Here is a 12,045-nt window from a genome sequence, read left to right as displayed (position 1 = left end):
CTGCGCTCAATGGCTATATTCACTTGGGCCAACCACATCCTGTGAGATGCTAGACTGCTCACGCTGGTTCTGCAGAGTGATCCTGTGCTTTTCAGCCATCTTCTTCTTCACAGTACTTATTGTAAAAACAGATGCCACATACTTGGTATTCTTTGGTGTTGTAGTCTTGTCAAGTGTATAAGGTTGACTGACTTGACAATAGAACACATCGGCTCTATCTAAAGAAGGGGAAGAATGATTTGATATTGGAGAAGGGGTTAGGTATTAGGCTTTGGGTATACTGAAGCGAAAGCATAGCACATTCTCTGAGGACAGCCTTCCCCAATCCCATAGGGGACTTCTTTTCCCATGTGATCCTCTTTGGATGCACCACCCCAAGGGGGATTATTGTCCTGTGGAAGCACCGTCCTGTACCCATGGGAAAGGTCTCCCCGCAGGGGACAAGCAATGACATCATCAGATTTGTCACAGTAAGTACAGCCCTATGCACCACTGCTCAGGTATTACTACAGGAATAGAAGGAACCATTTTACTTTACATATCCCATTGCAATATCGCACAGATTCCACATGGCCTACTATTGCTAAGGTCCAGAACGTCCAAAGGCGTTTGCACCAGTGCAAAGAGTGAAGAAAATCGAATTAGTACCGTGTTTTGGCTTTTGGGTAATAAACCCAGGATGAAACATGGCTTGTTCACATGTATATTACGTAAACACCTTTCCATTTGGACAAAAATTGGGCAATTCATTTTGCAATGTGTGTGCTGCTTACTGAAATGGAGTCTGGGCTGCTCTGACGTTTCAAGAACTAACCTCTGTGTGAGTGTTGTGCATATTTATCCATTTCTGAATCTTAAGCATTGATGGTGGCTTCTCTAATAGGCTTCTCTGTTTGGAGTCAGTAATTGCCACCCTAACTATGCATGCTTTGCAATAGCCATCCCACAAAGGACAATCCAGAAACTGTAAATAAAAAAGGTGCTCTCCTGGGTTAAGTGGCCCTCGAAATGTACCCCACCTGCACCTCATGCTGACCACTGGACAGTTCACAAAGTTCAGATGTGTCTCCAGATTGCCCCAACGTTCAAACACATGCAGCGCCATCCAACATCAGGTCATCAAGCTCTAGTTCCCAAAACGTTAAAGGTTACTTTGATGGCTTTATTCCACAGCTCCCTTCTCAATCCACCCGCTGGCGTATATCGAAGTTGAAGTACCTACTCATGACTACGAACAAACTAAATCTACAAATTCACTCAACAACAAAGTGACGTGCTGCATTAACAAACAAGCATTGGCAATGCCAACAGGGAATTTGTATAGGCATGGGAAAGGCATCTGCCAGGCACTGCCATAGTGGTATTAACTGCCCATAGATGGCAGCAGCTGCAAAATGGTGTGATTACCTGGCATACGCCTAATAGTTATGCACAAGCTAAAACTGCTGGCGTTGCTAATGCGTGTTTTTAACAGGACTGCAGTGAAGAACGCACATAGTACTCATATAACGGGTGACTGAAGGCAGACCTGGTTAAGAGATGTTTATAACACCAGTGGCTGATTTACAGCTCAAATTAAGTGATTAACTCTCAGAAGACTGCTTTGAAAAAACACAGGCAGTCATTTTGAGTACAACGTTTAATGGTATGCCTTGGTGAAGCTAGGTCTAAGAGATCCCTGGAGAATCTGTTTTGGGCTCAGAGGGGCAGAAAGTGGGTAGCATGGCCATGGCAATGGGTGGGCACATAACTAAACAACACCTGCCATTTCTCACTAGTGTACTATGATGCAATAGTTTCATAGTATAGGTGGAGCTACTAAATATCCAAAACTAAAACAGGGCCTTTTCCCGTTATAAAAAAAGAGATCTGTATTGCTAGGAGATTGGAATGGGCTGGGGTTTGCAAGAGGTAGCTAGGTACAAATCGTGTGACATGGATCATGTATTTCTCCTCAGTAGTCACTCTCCTAATTTTAAATTCCCACTCAGGGCTGGACTGGCCCACCGGGACACCAGGACTTTCCCCGGTAGGCGTCGGGGCATAGGGCCTCTTTGGGTCTTAGCAGATGGTTATAAGAAGGAACCCCCAGCCAGCCTTGGTGGTTTGCGTCAAATTGGCTGCACATTTCTTTTCTTCCCAGGATTGTACCTGCGCATTTTGAAATGCACCGCCCACCTGGGAACTGTACATGCCAGACTGCAGCTCAAGTGTCTGGTGGTGTGTGTGCTCACTCGCATCACATGATTCTCTGCACACATTGCGCAGGTGCAGGGCTGAGCGCAGTGGGCGACCTCAGTGCACTGCCGAGAGTGCTCTACCGACTGCCTCTGTTCCAGCGACGATGACTGGCGACAAGGCGAACCAGGCAGCATTTTCACTTGAGGTGCGATTCGATTGAATAGATTCCTTGGTGCCGGTGGGCGGGGGTGTTGCCTGGAGTGCTTGAGCTCAGATTGGCTGAGAGGAGTGGCCCGAGAGGGATGATTGCTCGGTGCCGGTGTTGTATGCTATCCTTCGGGCCATGGTAGATTGAGGGAGGCAGTGTTCGGCAATCTTCAGAGTCACGCCCACTTGATGCCTACAGTCATACATACAGCGTGAAATTAAAATATAGCGTTATAGCCCGCCCTACAGCAGCTCTGTTCAGGGATTGGCCAGTGATCTTCATAGCTCCACCCCCTGCCCTAGAGTGCCCGTGTTCATCATTTACGCAGTTCTTGTATTTTCTTCTTTTGTAGCGCCCGTGGAAAGAGGAAGGGGAGACTGGGAAAGAGGGGGTTTGAAGATTTAGTCGCATGGAGTTAAACCGAGCTCTACACTGCGGGCTGTGATGAGAATACAGGAGCTCAAGGCACACACGGGACTGAGCAGGAACAAAGGAGGGATCCTTCTGCACCAACACATAATGAAAGCACAATATTTGAAAGGCTACGAGGATTACAAAAGTCCTGTACAGTGGTTTAATTGGTGGGATCAAAAAATAATAAAAATCACATAAATTAAAACATTTTGACTTTTCTGTGTCATGTCACCAACGTAAAATTCTTTACTCCCCCATGTACGTAGACACATCAAAGCGGAAGAAAGCATATTAAGAGAGCGCTAATCACCATATTGCTGAAACGAAGCCCCTGAATGTTTTATGGAAATGCTTAACTCAAGGTGGTCTGTTGTGGGGGCTTCGAGCATGGACAACATTGTGTGATGAATGCCAACTTAACTATTTAATAACTTTTGTGTGTTTTATCACTGTTCTATCGCCAACACATTAATACATGTAAAGAAATATTATACCAAGCAAAAGGAGTTTTTAGAGAACAATGGTTTCACGCCTTTCTGGATCAGGCGTGCCTGTAAATGAGTACAGTCTTGCGGCGGGATGGATGCCATACTCCCAGTTGTCATGAATCCTCCTTGCATGTTAATTCCACTCTCTTTATCACAGAGAATGGTCATCATGGTTTCCACAGTTATGTTGCCTGTTTGATAACAATTATAACGCACCTCAGGAGGGCAGTTCCTAATCCATTTGGTGCCCAGGGCGAAACACTAGGAATGTGCCCCCCCACATCCCATCCCGCATGCCACTCCCACTGCATCCAGCGCACCACCGTACCCCGCGCGCCAACCCCACCGCACCCCACTCGCCAACCCCACTGCACCCCGTGCCACTCCCAAACTACACCATTAAGGGACTCCTACCCAAAGTCAAAGAGTCCGTTACACAAGGAATGAATTGCCATTTGCAATGGTGGGCCACTTTTTCATTGGTGCCCAAGACATTTGTATGCCCCAGTCCCACTTAGGCTCGAGATAATGAGGACTGGGCACACCAAGGGACCATGAATATGGCATAGGATGCAGTATATACAACCAACAAAGAACACAAGATCCTGAAGGGGGTTTGGAGGTAACCTAAGCCAAAAGGGCAATGACAAGGAGACACCCGAACACAATAAACAATCACTTTAAAATTCTTTGAATGGGAATCAAGTGTATGCTTTGATACAGTAAAGTCTGACTGTTGACTTGTTATAAGGATACATGGACCCGGATTATTTATTTATTCATGCAATGTTTGTCGGACACCTATATATTTATTTATTTTATTTATTTATTTATGCAATGTTTGTCGGTTACAGGTATCCGACAAACATTGCATAAATAAATACATTATCTGTGTCCATGTACCCGACAAACATTGCATAAATAAATAAATAAACCGGGTCATGGCTTAAAGAATATTTACTCAGCAGCACTGATCAAAACTATTATCAGCATAATGAAGTAACTCATCACCAGTGCCAAGGAAGTGGTTTAAAGTGGAATTGATATATAGGGCCTCATTACGACCCAGGCACTCCCGTAATGAAGGGTGCCGGTACGGGACTGGCACCATTCATTACGGGGCGCCCTATTACCAGGTTCCCTTTGTGGGACCCGGTAAGGACCCCTGGTAAAACCAGGCATCCTTAGCGGGTCCCGTGAGGGGAACAGGGAGCTAATAACGGGCCCGTTATTAACGGGCCCGTTATTAGCTCCCTCCCCATTCCCATTGAGCCCTATGGGGGCTCGATTGGGAATGGGGAAGGACCGGGTCCGGGTTCCCTGAAGGAGGAAATACTGGGCCCACCAAAGTCGGAATAGCCCGGTATTTCCCCATTCAGGGAACCCGGACACGATTTTGGAGGCAGCCATGGCGCTAATAGCACCATGGCTACCTCCAAACTCGTAATGAGGCCCATAGTTTGGAAAAGAAGCAGCATGAAAGAAATGGCGCCGCTTTAAACTATTATTTTGGGAGAGGCAAAGCTGCCTACAGTGCACGCCCACGCCCCACACCACCTCCCCTCCAATCACAATGTCAGCATGAGACCATTCAGAAACTAATGGCCCACCATTAGCAGTTTCCTGCCTGCATTGTGATGGGAGGGGCTGGTTTTAGCTGCAGGGGGACCTGAAGTGTTTTAATTGTTGTGCTTATGCCCCCACCCCAAGTGGCGCGAAAGTGGTCAGAGGGAGCCTCTGACTTCTGTAATGTCACGTAGTACTTGCGTACTCCGTGACATTACAGTCGGAAGCGGCAGCGCCAGTACCTGACCTGAAGAACTTTCCCCACGGCAATGCGCCGCACCACAAACTGGGAAATTTCATCCCCTCCAGAGGCTCCAGGGAGCGGGGTAATTGTGTACCCCCCTGGCGATTGCACCCCGGGCAGCTGCCCTCCTCGCCCAGGCCAAGAAACGGGCCTGCACTTCAGAGTTAACAATTTCTCCCAGTCCAAGGATTAGCATTCTTTTTTTTTTTTTTTTATTTGTGATTTGGTTTCCAGCAACCTTGCACACGAACATGAATATTTAAAAGTCTCCTATGCACAATTAGACAAACAATACACCCATAAATATAAACCATCTCCCCAGATAATACAAAATCATACACAAATATAAACTATTTAAGTCACACAGCATTCTTGTTGCAGCTCAATTAAGCCTACACATTTCACAATATCAGAACAATGAAGTATCTGTTAAGTATAAAAGCAAAATTCTATAACTTTTTTCCAAAACCTTTTATTTAAACAAGGATGCGAGACATACATTGACAGTAAAATATGACTGAATGCATAATGCACAATATTTCCGGGTCCAACAAGCCATCCCACCACCAAGGCCCTAATGCGATAATGCATAACCCTGTTAAAATAACAAAGTACCACACCAAGGACATCACATCAGGGAATAGTTTGAAAGTAGAGGGAAAATTCTGGTAATAGTCAACAAATGGGAGCCAGAAATCTAGATACCCAGGCAGCGCATTGTTTTACACATGCTGTAACTTTTTCGTCAACCAAGATGTCCCATACCTTAATCCACCATTGTGCCAATACTGGCCTCATAGGAGCCTTCCAAGATCATGCTATTGATATTCTAGTTGCTAAAAATAGTTGTGTCGCCAATTGTGCTGTGCAACCCGATTTAGGGTACACATCTTCCACTGAGCAACCCGATAGGCCGACTAGTGGAGCCAGGGGTAAGTCCACTGCAGTTATCTCCTTAATGTGAGACAGTACAGCAACCCAAAAAGTGTGGATCACCTGGCAGGACCACCACATATGAAAGTAGCTTCCCGAGGCTGCACCCACTCCAGCAAGCGGAATTCAAAGCAGCATTCATTTTATGTAAAGTTAGCAGAGGCCGGTACCATCTGTAGCAAAGTTTATGCATACATTCTCTATTGGCCCCACCCACTCTCACTAGAAACAAGAAGAACATGACAGTAGAAAGACTTATCCCTGACCTACTCCCCACTCTCAACTCACTTCCTGATAACCTGGACCCTGAGTCCTTAGTTGAAGAATATAACAAGATTATGGCCACCTCACTGGACCGCATCGCCCCCCTTAAACTGAGATCCAGTAAACCGAAAACGCACCTTAACAAATGGTACACACCATTCCTCAAAAAACTAAGACAGCAAAAAAGAAACTGCGAGGCCATCTGGAAAAAATCCCCTTCAGTCTCTAACAAACTAAAACTCTCCAAACTAGCTGCACTCTACAAAAAAGAAATCTACCTGGCCAAACGAGCCTCCTTTGACTCTCGTATATCCCAAGCTAAATCTAACATGAAAGAACTTTTCTCCATCCTTAAAGAAATAGAAACCCCCATAGCACCCCTTGACACGTGCACCAAAGATAAAAACTGGTGCTCAGAAATTCAAAGAGCCCTAGCAAACAAGATTGCGACTCTTCAAAGTAAAATCACCAGCAAAAGAGCATCCCTGAATGACACCTTCAACTCAAAAATTCCGGACAAGCCCATGCCCACTGACCTAGCCCGCTTCCAATTCGCCAAAGTCAACATACTGGAAGTCGAAAAAATTATCCTGTCCCTGAAACCGTCTAATTGCCAGGGAGATCTATGCCCTGCACAGCTCATTAAAGATGCTGCCCGCGACCTCTCCCCTTTCATTACAAAATTGATCAATGCCTCCTTTGCCACTGGCTCCATCCCTACTAACCTAAAACAATCCTGGGTACTACCTCTACTGAAAAAACCCACACTTGACCCAGCCATACCCACAAACTACCGTCCCATAACTACTGTTCCCTTTCTACTAAAAATTCTGGACAAGGTTGCCTATGTACAAATACAGAAGCACCTGGAAGAACACAACCTCTTAGGCTCTAGACAATCTGGATTCCGTCCCCAACACGGGACTGAAACCGCCCTTATTGACTTGAAAGCGCAGATCGATTCGCTCAGAGACAACGGGCAAGCCGCCCTACTCCTCCTCCTCGACCTTTCTGCAGCCTTCGATCTGGTCGATCATTCTGTCCTTTGCTCACACCTCCACACTTCGGCTCACTTCTCCAGTGAGGCCATCACCTGGATCACATCCTTCCTTAACGGCAGGACTATGAGGGTCTTCTCTCCCACGGCGGCAGCAGACCCTATACCCATCACATGTGGTGTACCTCAGGGCTCCTGTGTCTCCCCCACATTATACAACATATTTACCAAGCCCCTTTTCGATGATTTGGATCATCTCGGTATCACCTACACTAACTATGCAGATGATACTCAGATCCTCCTTCCGCTTTCAGGAGATTATGGAAAGGATTTGGCCTTGCTAAATAGGGTGTACATCATCATCCAGGCATGGATGGCTACTCATGGACTATGCCTGAATGATGATAAAACAGAACTCATCATCTTAGGCACCACATTCAGTATAAAGAAACTTGGCCCGGCCTATAACTCCTTCATGATTGACGGGAACAACATCAAAGTCGGACAAGAGGTCAAAACATTGGGATTCTATCTAGATTCCAATTTTTCCCTCAAAAGACAAGTGAGCTCCCTTGCATCCTCCACGGCTTACACGTGCAAATTAATCCGTGCAGCCAAACCTTTCCTGTCTGACACTAGCTGTCTGACACTCGCCAGAGCCCTCATACTGTCTCGCCTCGACTATTGTAATGCCCTCTACCTAGGATCCACCAAGGCCACCACCAATAAACTGCAAACCCTTCAGAACAACGCTCTCAGAGCAGCTCTGGGCATTTCCAGAAGAGAACACATTACAGGTTTCAGCCAACAGAACAATTGGCTCTCCACCAGAGATAAAATTCTCTTAAAAACGGCATCTCTCACCCATAAGTCTCTCAACAACGCAGCCCCAACCTACCTGATCAACAGGTTCCACAAACAATCCTCCTCAAGACCCGACAGAACCGCATACAAAGATTGCCTATCTGTCCCCCACTACAAACGGGCCACCATAGGAGGCAACAGCTTCCCGGTAAAAGCTGCCAAGCTCTGGAACTCCCTGCCTCCAAACCTTAGAGTAGACTTGCCTTATCAGAACTTCCGTTCCAAGTTAATCTCCTGGCTGAAACTGGAGACCCACTAAGACTAGGTAGTGTCCAGCGCTACACGCACACATCGTAACCACGTGTGCCTCTTGCTTACCTGTATATTACATTACCGCCTGCTGGCCTTACTGATGATTTGTATATACTGTATATAACATTTGTGCACCTATTTTTGTATTATGTATATTCCTCGTGTACTGTAACCAAGCTTCGAAAATACTTGTAAAGTCTGCGCCCTGATACCCCCGGGTTCGCTCGCGCATTATAAATAATAAAACAAACAAACAAACATCTAGAAGAGGCGTGGTTTCTAGCCCAGATCTCTTCCCATAAATCCTCTACAGGGTGTCCCACATCCGCTTTCCAAATGGCAATGTAGGAGGATCTGGCGGTTAGTAAGTTGCCTCCCAAAAGTTTATAAAAGCACAAGATTCTACCCCCATCTGCGCCATCCTGTTCGGTACATTCCAATACTCTCACCTCGCGGGTCACCTGGCTCCTCACTGTTGTGAAATCCAGTGCCGAATATGACCATATCTAAATCGTTCGCCTTCGGCTAGTGAGAATTGAGCATTACATTCAGACACGAGAGAGGAGAGCCCTCCTGGTACAGCTAATGCAAGCTATGCAGACCCCCATTATGCCAATTTGAAAAACTATTCCCCAAGAATCCTGGGGAGAATTCTGCATTACCAAAGACTGAAGAGCACGGTCCGAAACCCAGATTCACCCCCTTCTTCATAAAAGCCATGCGCCAGTAATACAGCAAGACCTTTGTCGAGCTCAAGTGTGTGTCAGATCGGGGAGCTTAGTATGGTCGATAAAGGTTAAGAAAGATAACCGACAGGAAGAGTTGGCTTGCTCAAGAGCTACCCATCTGTGAGAGGACCTCCAAGACAAAATGTGCGTAACCCGAGCAGCCACATAACACCTAAGAAGGTTCAGAGCCGCCATTCCTCCCCACCGGGCATCGCTTAAAAACTCAGCCTTTGGAACTCTAGGCTTTTTGCCCACCCAGATAAATTGTAGGACCCTACGCTGCAGCATACGTACTTCAAGGTTGGGTATCTTAACTAGCCAGGCTTGACAAACATACAAGAATCTGGGTAAAAGATTCATTTTTACTGCAGCGATTCGTCCCATCAGTGATATTTCCTGCTTACTCCAACGTTTAAGATCTTCGGCAAGATCCTTAAGCAACCCTGGGAAGTTGACCCAATATACATCCTGTGGGGAAACAGGAATCCTCACCCCCAGGTACTCAATAGTGCCAAATGCCCACGGAATTCGGCAGGTGGATCTCGCAGCGGCAATTACTTCCTTGGGCAATTGCACACTTATGGCAAGGATTCCTGGTAATTAACAGAGAAGCCACTTCGAATCCTCTTAATTCAAACATGACAGCCTCAAGGGAGGTTGGTATATTAGTTAACATGAGCAGGACATCCTCGGCATAAAAAGGCATTTTGTGTTGCACCCAAGCTACCTCAGTCCCTGTGATCTCCGAGTTGTCTCTGATCCTTTGCGCAAATGGCTCCATTATGAGAGCAAAAATCAAAGGAGACAGTGGACAACCCTGCTTAGTTCCATGAGCGATAGGGACGGGCAATTAACCCTTAATCGAGTAAAAGGTCAATGGTAGTTAGCCAATATCATACACTGGAACAACGGGCCAAATCCAAAAGCAAGCAGAACCTCACAAAGGTAGGGCCAGTGCACTCTGTCGAAAGCTTTAGTAGCACCCAGTGTGAGTACTCCCATAGCAAGACTATCCCTTCCTGGCTAGGTCAAGGATATCCACGACTCATCTGATGTTGTCTTGTGTGCTTCTCTGTGGAATAAACCCAGCCTGATCCAGATTCATCAGTTGGGGTAGAACTGCCCCCAACCTCGAGGCCAACACCTTAGAGTACAACTTGGCATCCAGGTTCAAAGAAATTGGCTTGTACGGGTGACAGTCCTGTGCGGGATTCCACAGCTTAAGTATTAAAATTGTAGTTGACTCCATCAAAGGAGTAACCCTCCCTAAATCCGGGAACAGGTTGAATAAGTTAGTCAAAGGTTTGAGTAGTTGTGGTTGAAAAATCGTATAAAACGATGGTGAGAAACCATTCGGACTAGGGGTCCTGTGTTTATTAGAAACTATTGCTATTGCAACCTCTTCCGTGGTTACAGGAGTGTCTAAGTTCTCCTGACCAGTAGACGAGAGCCTGATTTGGTAGTCGGGCGTAAGTCGCAGAGAGGGGGGGGCCCTGCTGCAGATTCTGTGGGAAAATATTGTTCAGAAACCTCCCTTTTCGCTGATTCCCTATACTGAATATTTATGTCTGAGTCTACCAGCACTGCTATAGTATTTCTTGTATGTATTGCCTTCAATTTATGAACCAGAAATGTATTCACCATATTACCCATGGCATAATAAGATTGCTTAGCACGAATAATCGCTTGGGTCGTATGTCCTGCTAAGTGTGCTTCTAGTTTATTTCGCGCTAACCGTAGGCCCTTCCTGGCAATGACAGAAATGAAATGCTTATGAAGCATTTCTGAAGCGTGCATCTACCCCTAAAGTGCCTACCTTAGGGTTCTATTCCTGTAAGTGCAAGCAGTCGTGTGAGCAATCAGTTCCCATCTAATCATACCGTGGCAGTCGGAACGGTATCAGTGCTGTTTTCCCTAAAGAAATCAGTTATTGCCTTAGTTATGGAGTCCCTTCAACATCAAATCTAAGAGGGCCGGGTTGTGCAGCTTCCATGGGGGCCTGCTAACTGGGGACAACCTGTTAACTGAAAGTGTACACTCAACCGCTGCATGATCTTAGAGTACATGGGTAGCAATGAGTACCTCTGATATAAACGGAATCAGAAGGAACACGTTACTTACCTGTAACTATTGTGCTCCAGAATGGGTCTGGCATGGATTCACATGCTCATGAATATTCCCCGTCGTCAGGCCAGGAATCAAAAAGAAAAAACAGTTTCACTTTCACTTACAAACTGTCTTTCTCCGATAAACCAATCACTTAGCTCTGGGTCATACTGCCCCCAGCCAATGACTGCCCTTCTCCCTAAGCCCCTGCTCTGGCAGCCATCTTCAGATTTGGTAGCCTGTAAAGTGGCAGTATGACCAAGAAGAGCCGCAGAGGGGCAAGAGGGGCAGGAGGGAGGGGTTGCATGTGAATCCATGCCAGACCCATGCTGGAGAACAATAGTTGCAGGTAAGTAACTTGTTCCTTCTACAGCATGGGCTCTGGCATGGATTCACATGCTCATGAACAGGCTTACCTTCAAGCAAACTGGTTGCGTAGCACTGCTTGGCCAACCCTGGACTCCTCTCTGGAATCCCTGTGGACGCAGTAGACTCTTGTGAAGGTGTGCGTGGACCTCCACGTAGCAGCCCTTCAGATGTCCAGCCGGGGCACACCAGACAGGAACGCCGTCGTCGCAGAGTTCGCTCTGGTAGAATGGGCTCTCTGACGGCCGGGCAACAGTTGGTTTGCCAGCCGGTGACAGTGTGTTATGCAGCCGGAGAGCCACATTGAGATGGAAGACTTGGACAAGGCCTTCCCATGGTTCACAGGACCAAAGTTCACGAATAGTTGAGATGTCTTCCGGAAACTCTTTGTGCGTGCCACATAGAACCTCAGCGCACAAGCCACATCCAGTGAG

At 46.6% G+C, this 12,045-nt stretch overlaps 1 long non-coding RNA gene across 1 annotated transcript; it reads left to right on the top strand.

Annotated features, from left to right (window-relative positions):
* Positions 1 to 2,248: 2,248 nt before the first annotated feature.
* LOC138503576 (uncharacterized) lies at positions 2,249 to 3,008 on the top strand. The gene is made up of 2 exons (XR_011279667.1): positions 2,249 to 2,386; positions 2,742 to 3,008. It is a non-coding gene; the product is annotated as an uncharacterized lncRNA (long non-coding RNA).
* Positions 3,009 to 12,045: the final 9,037 nt, after the last annotated feature.

The sequence above is a fragment of the Ambystoma mexicanum genome, chromosome 11 (genome assembly GCF_040938575.1).
Source record: "Ambystoma mexicanum isolate Mex_15411 chromosome 11, UKY_AmexF1_1, whole genome shotgun sequence".
Taxonomy (NCBI): Eukaryota; Metazoa; Chordata; class Amphibia; order Caudata; family Ambystomatidae; genus Ambystoma; species Ambystoma mexicanum.
Note: the sequence above shows the minus strand (reverse complement) of the source record. Positions and strands in the feature narration are given on the sequence as shown.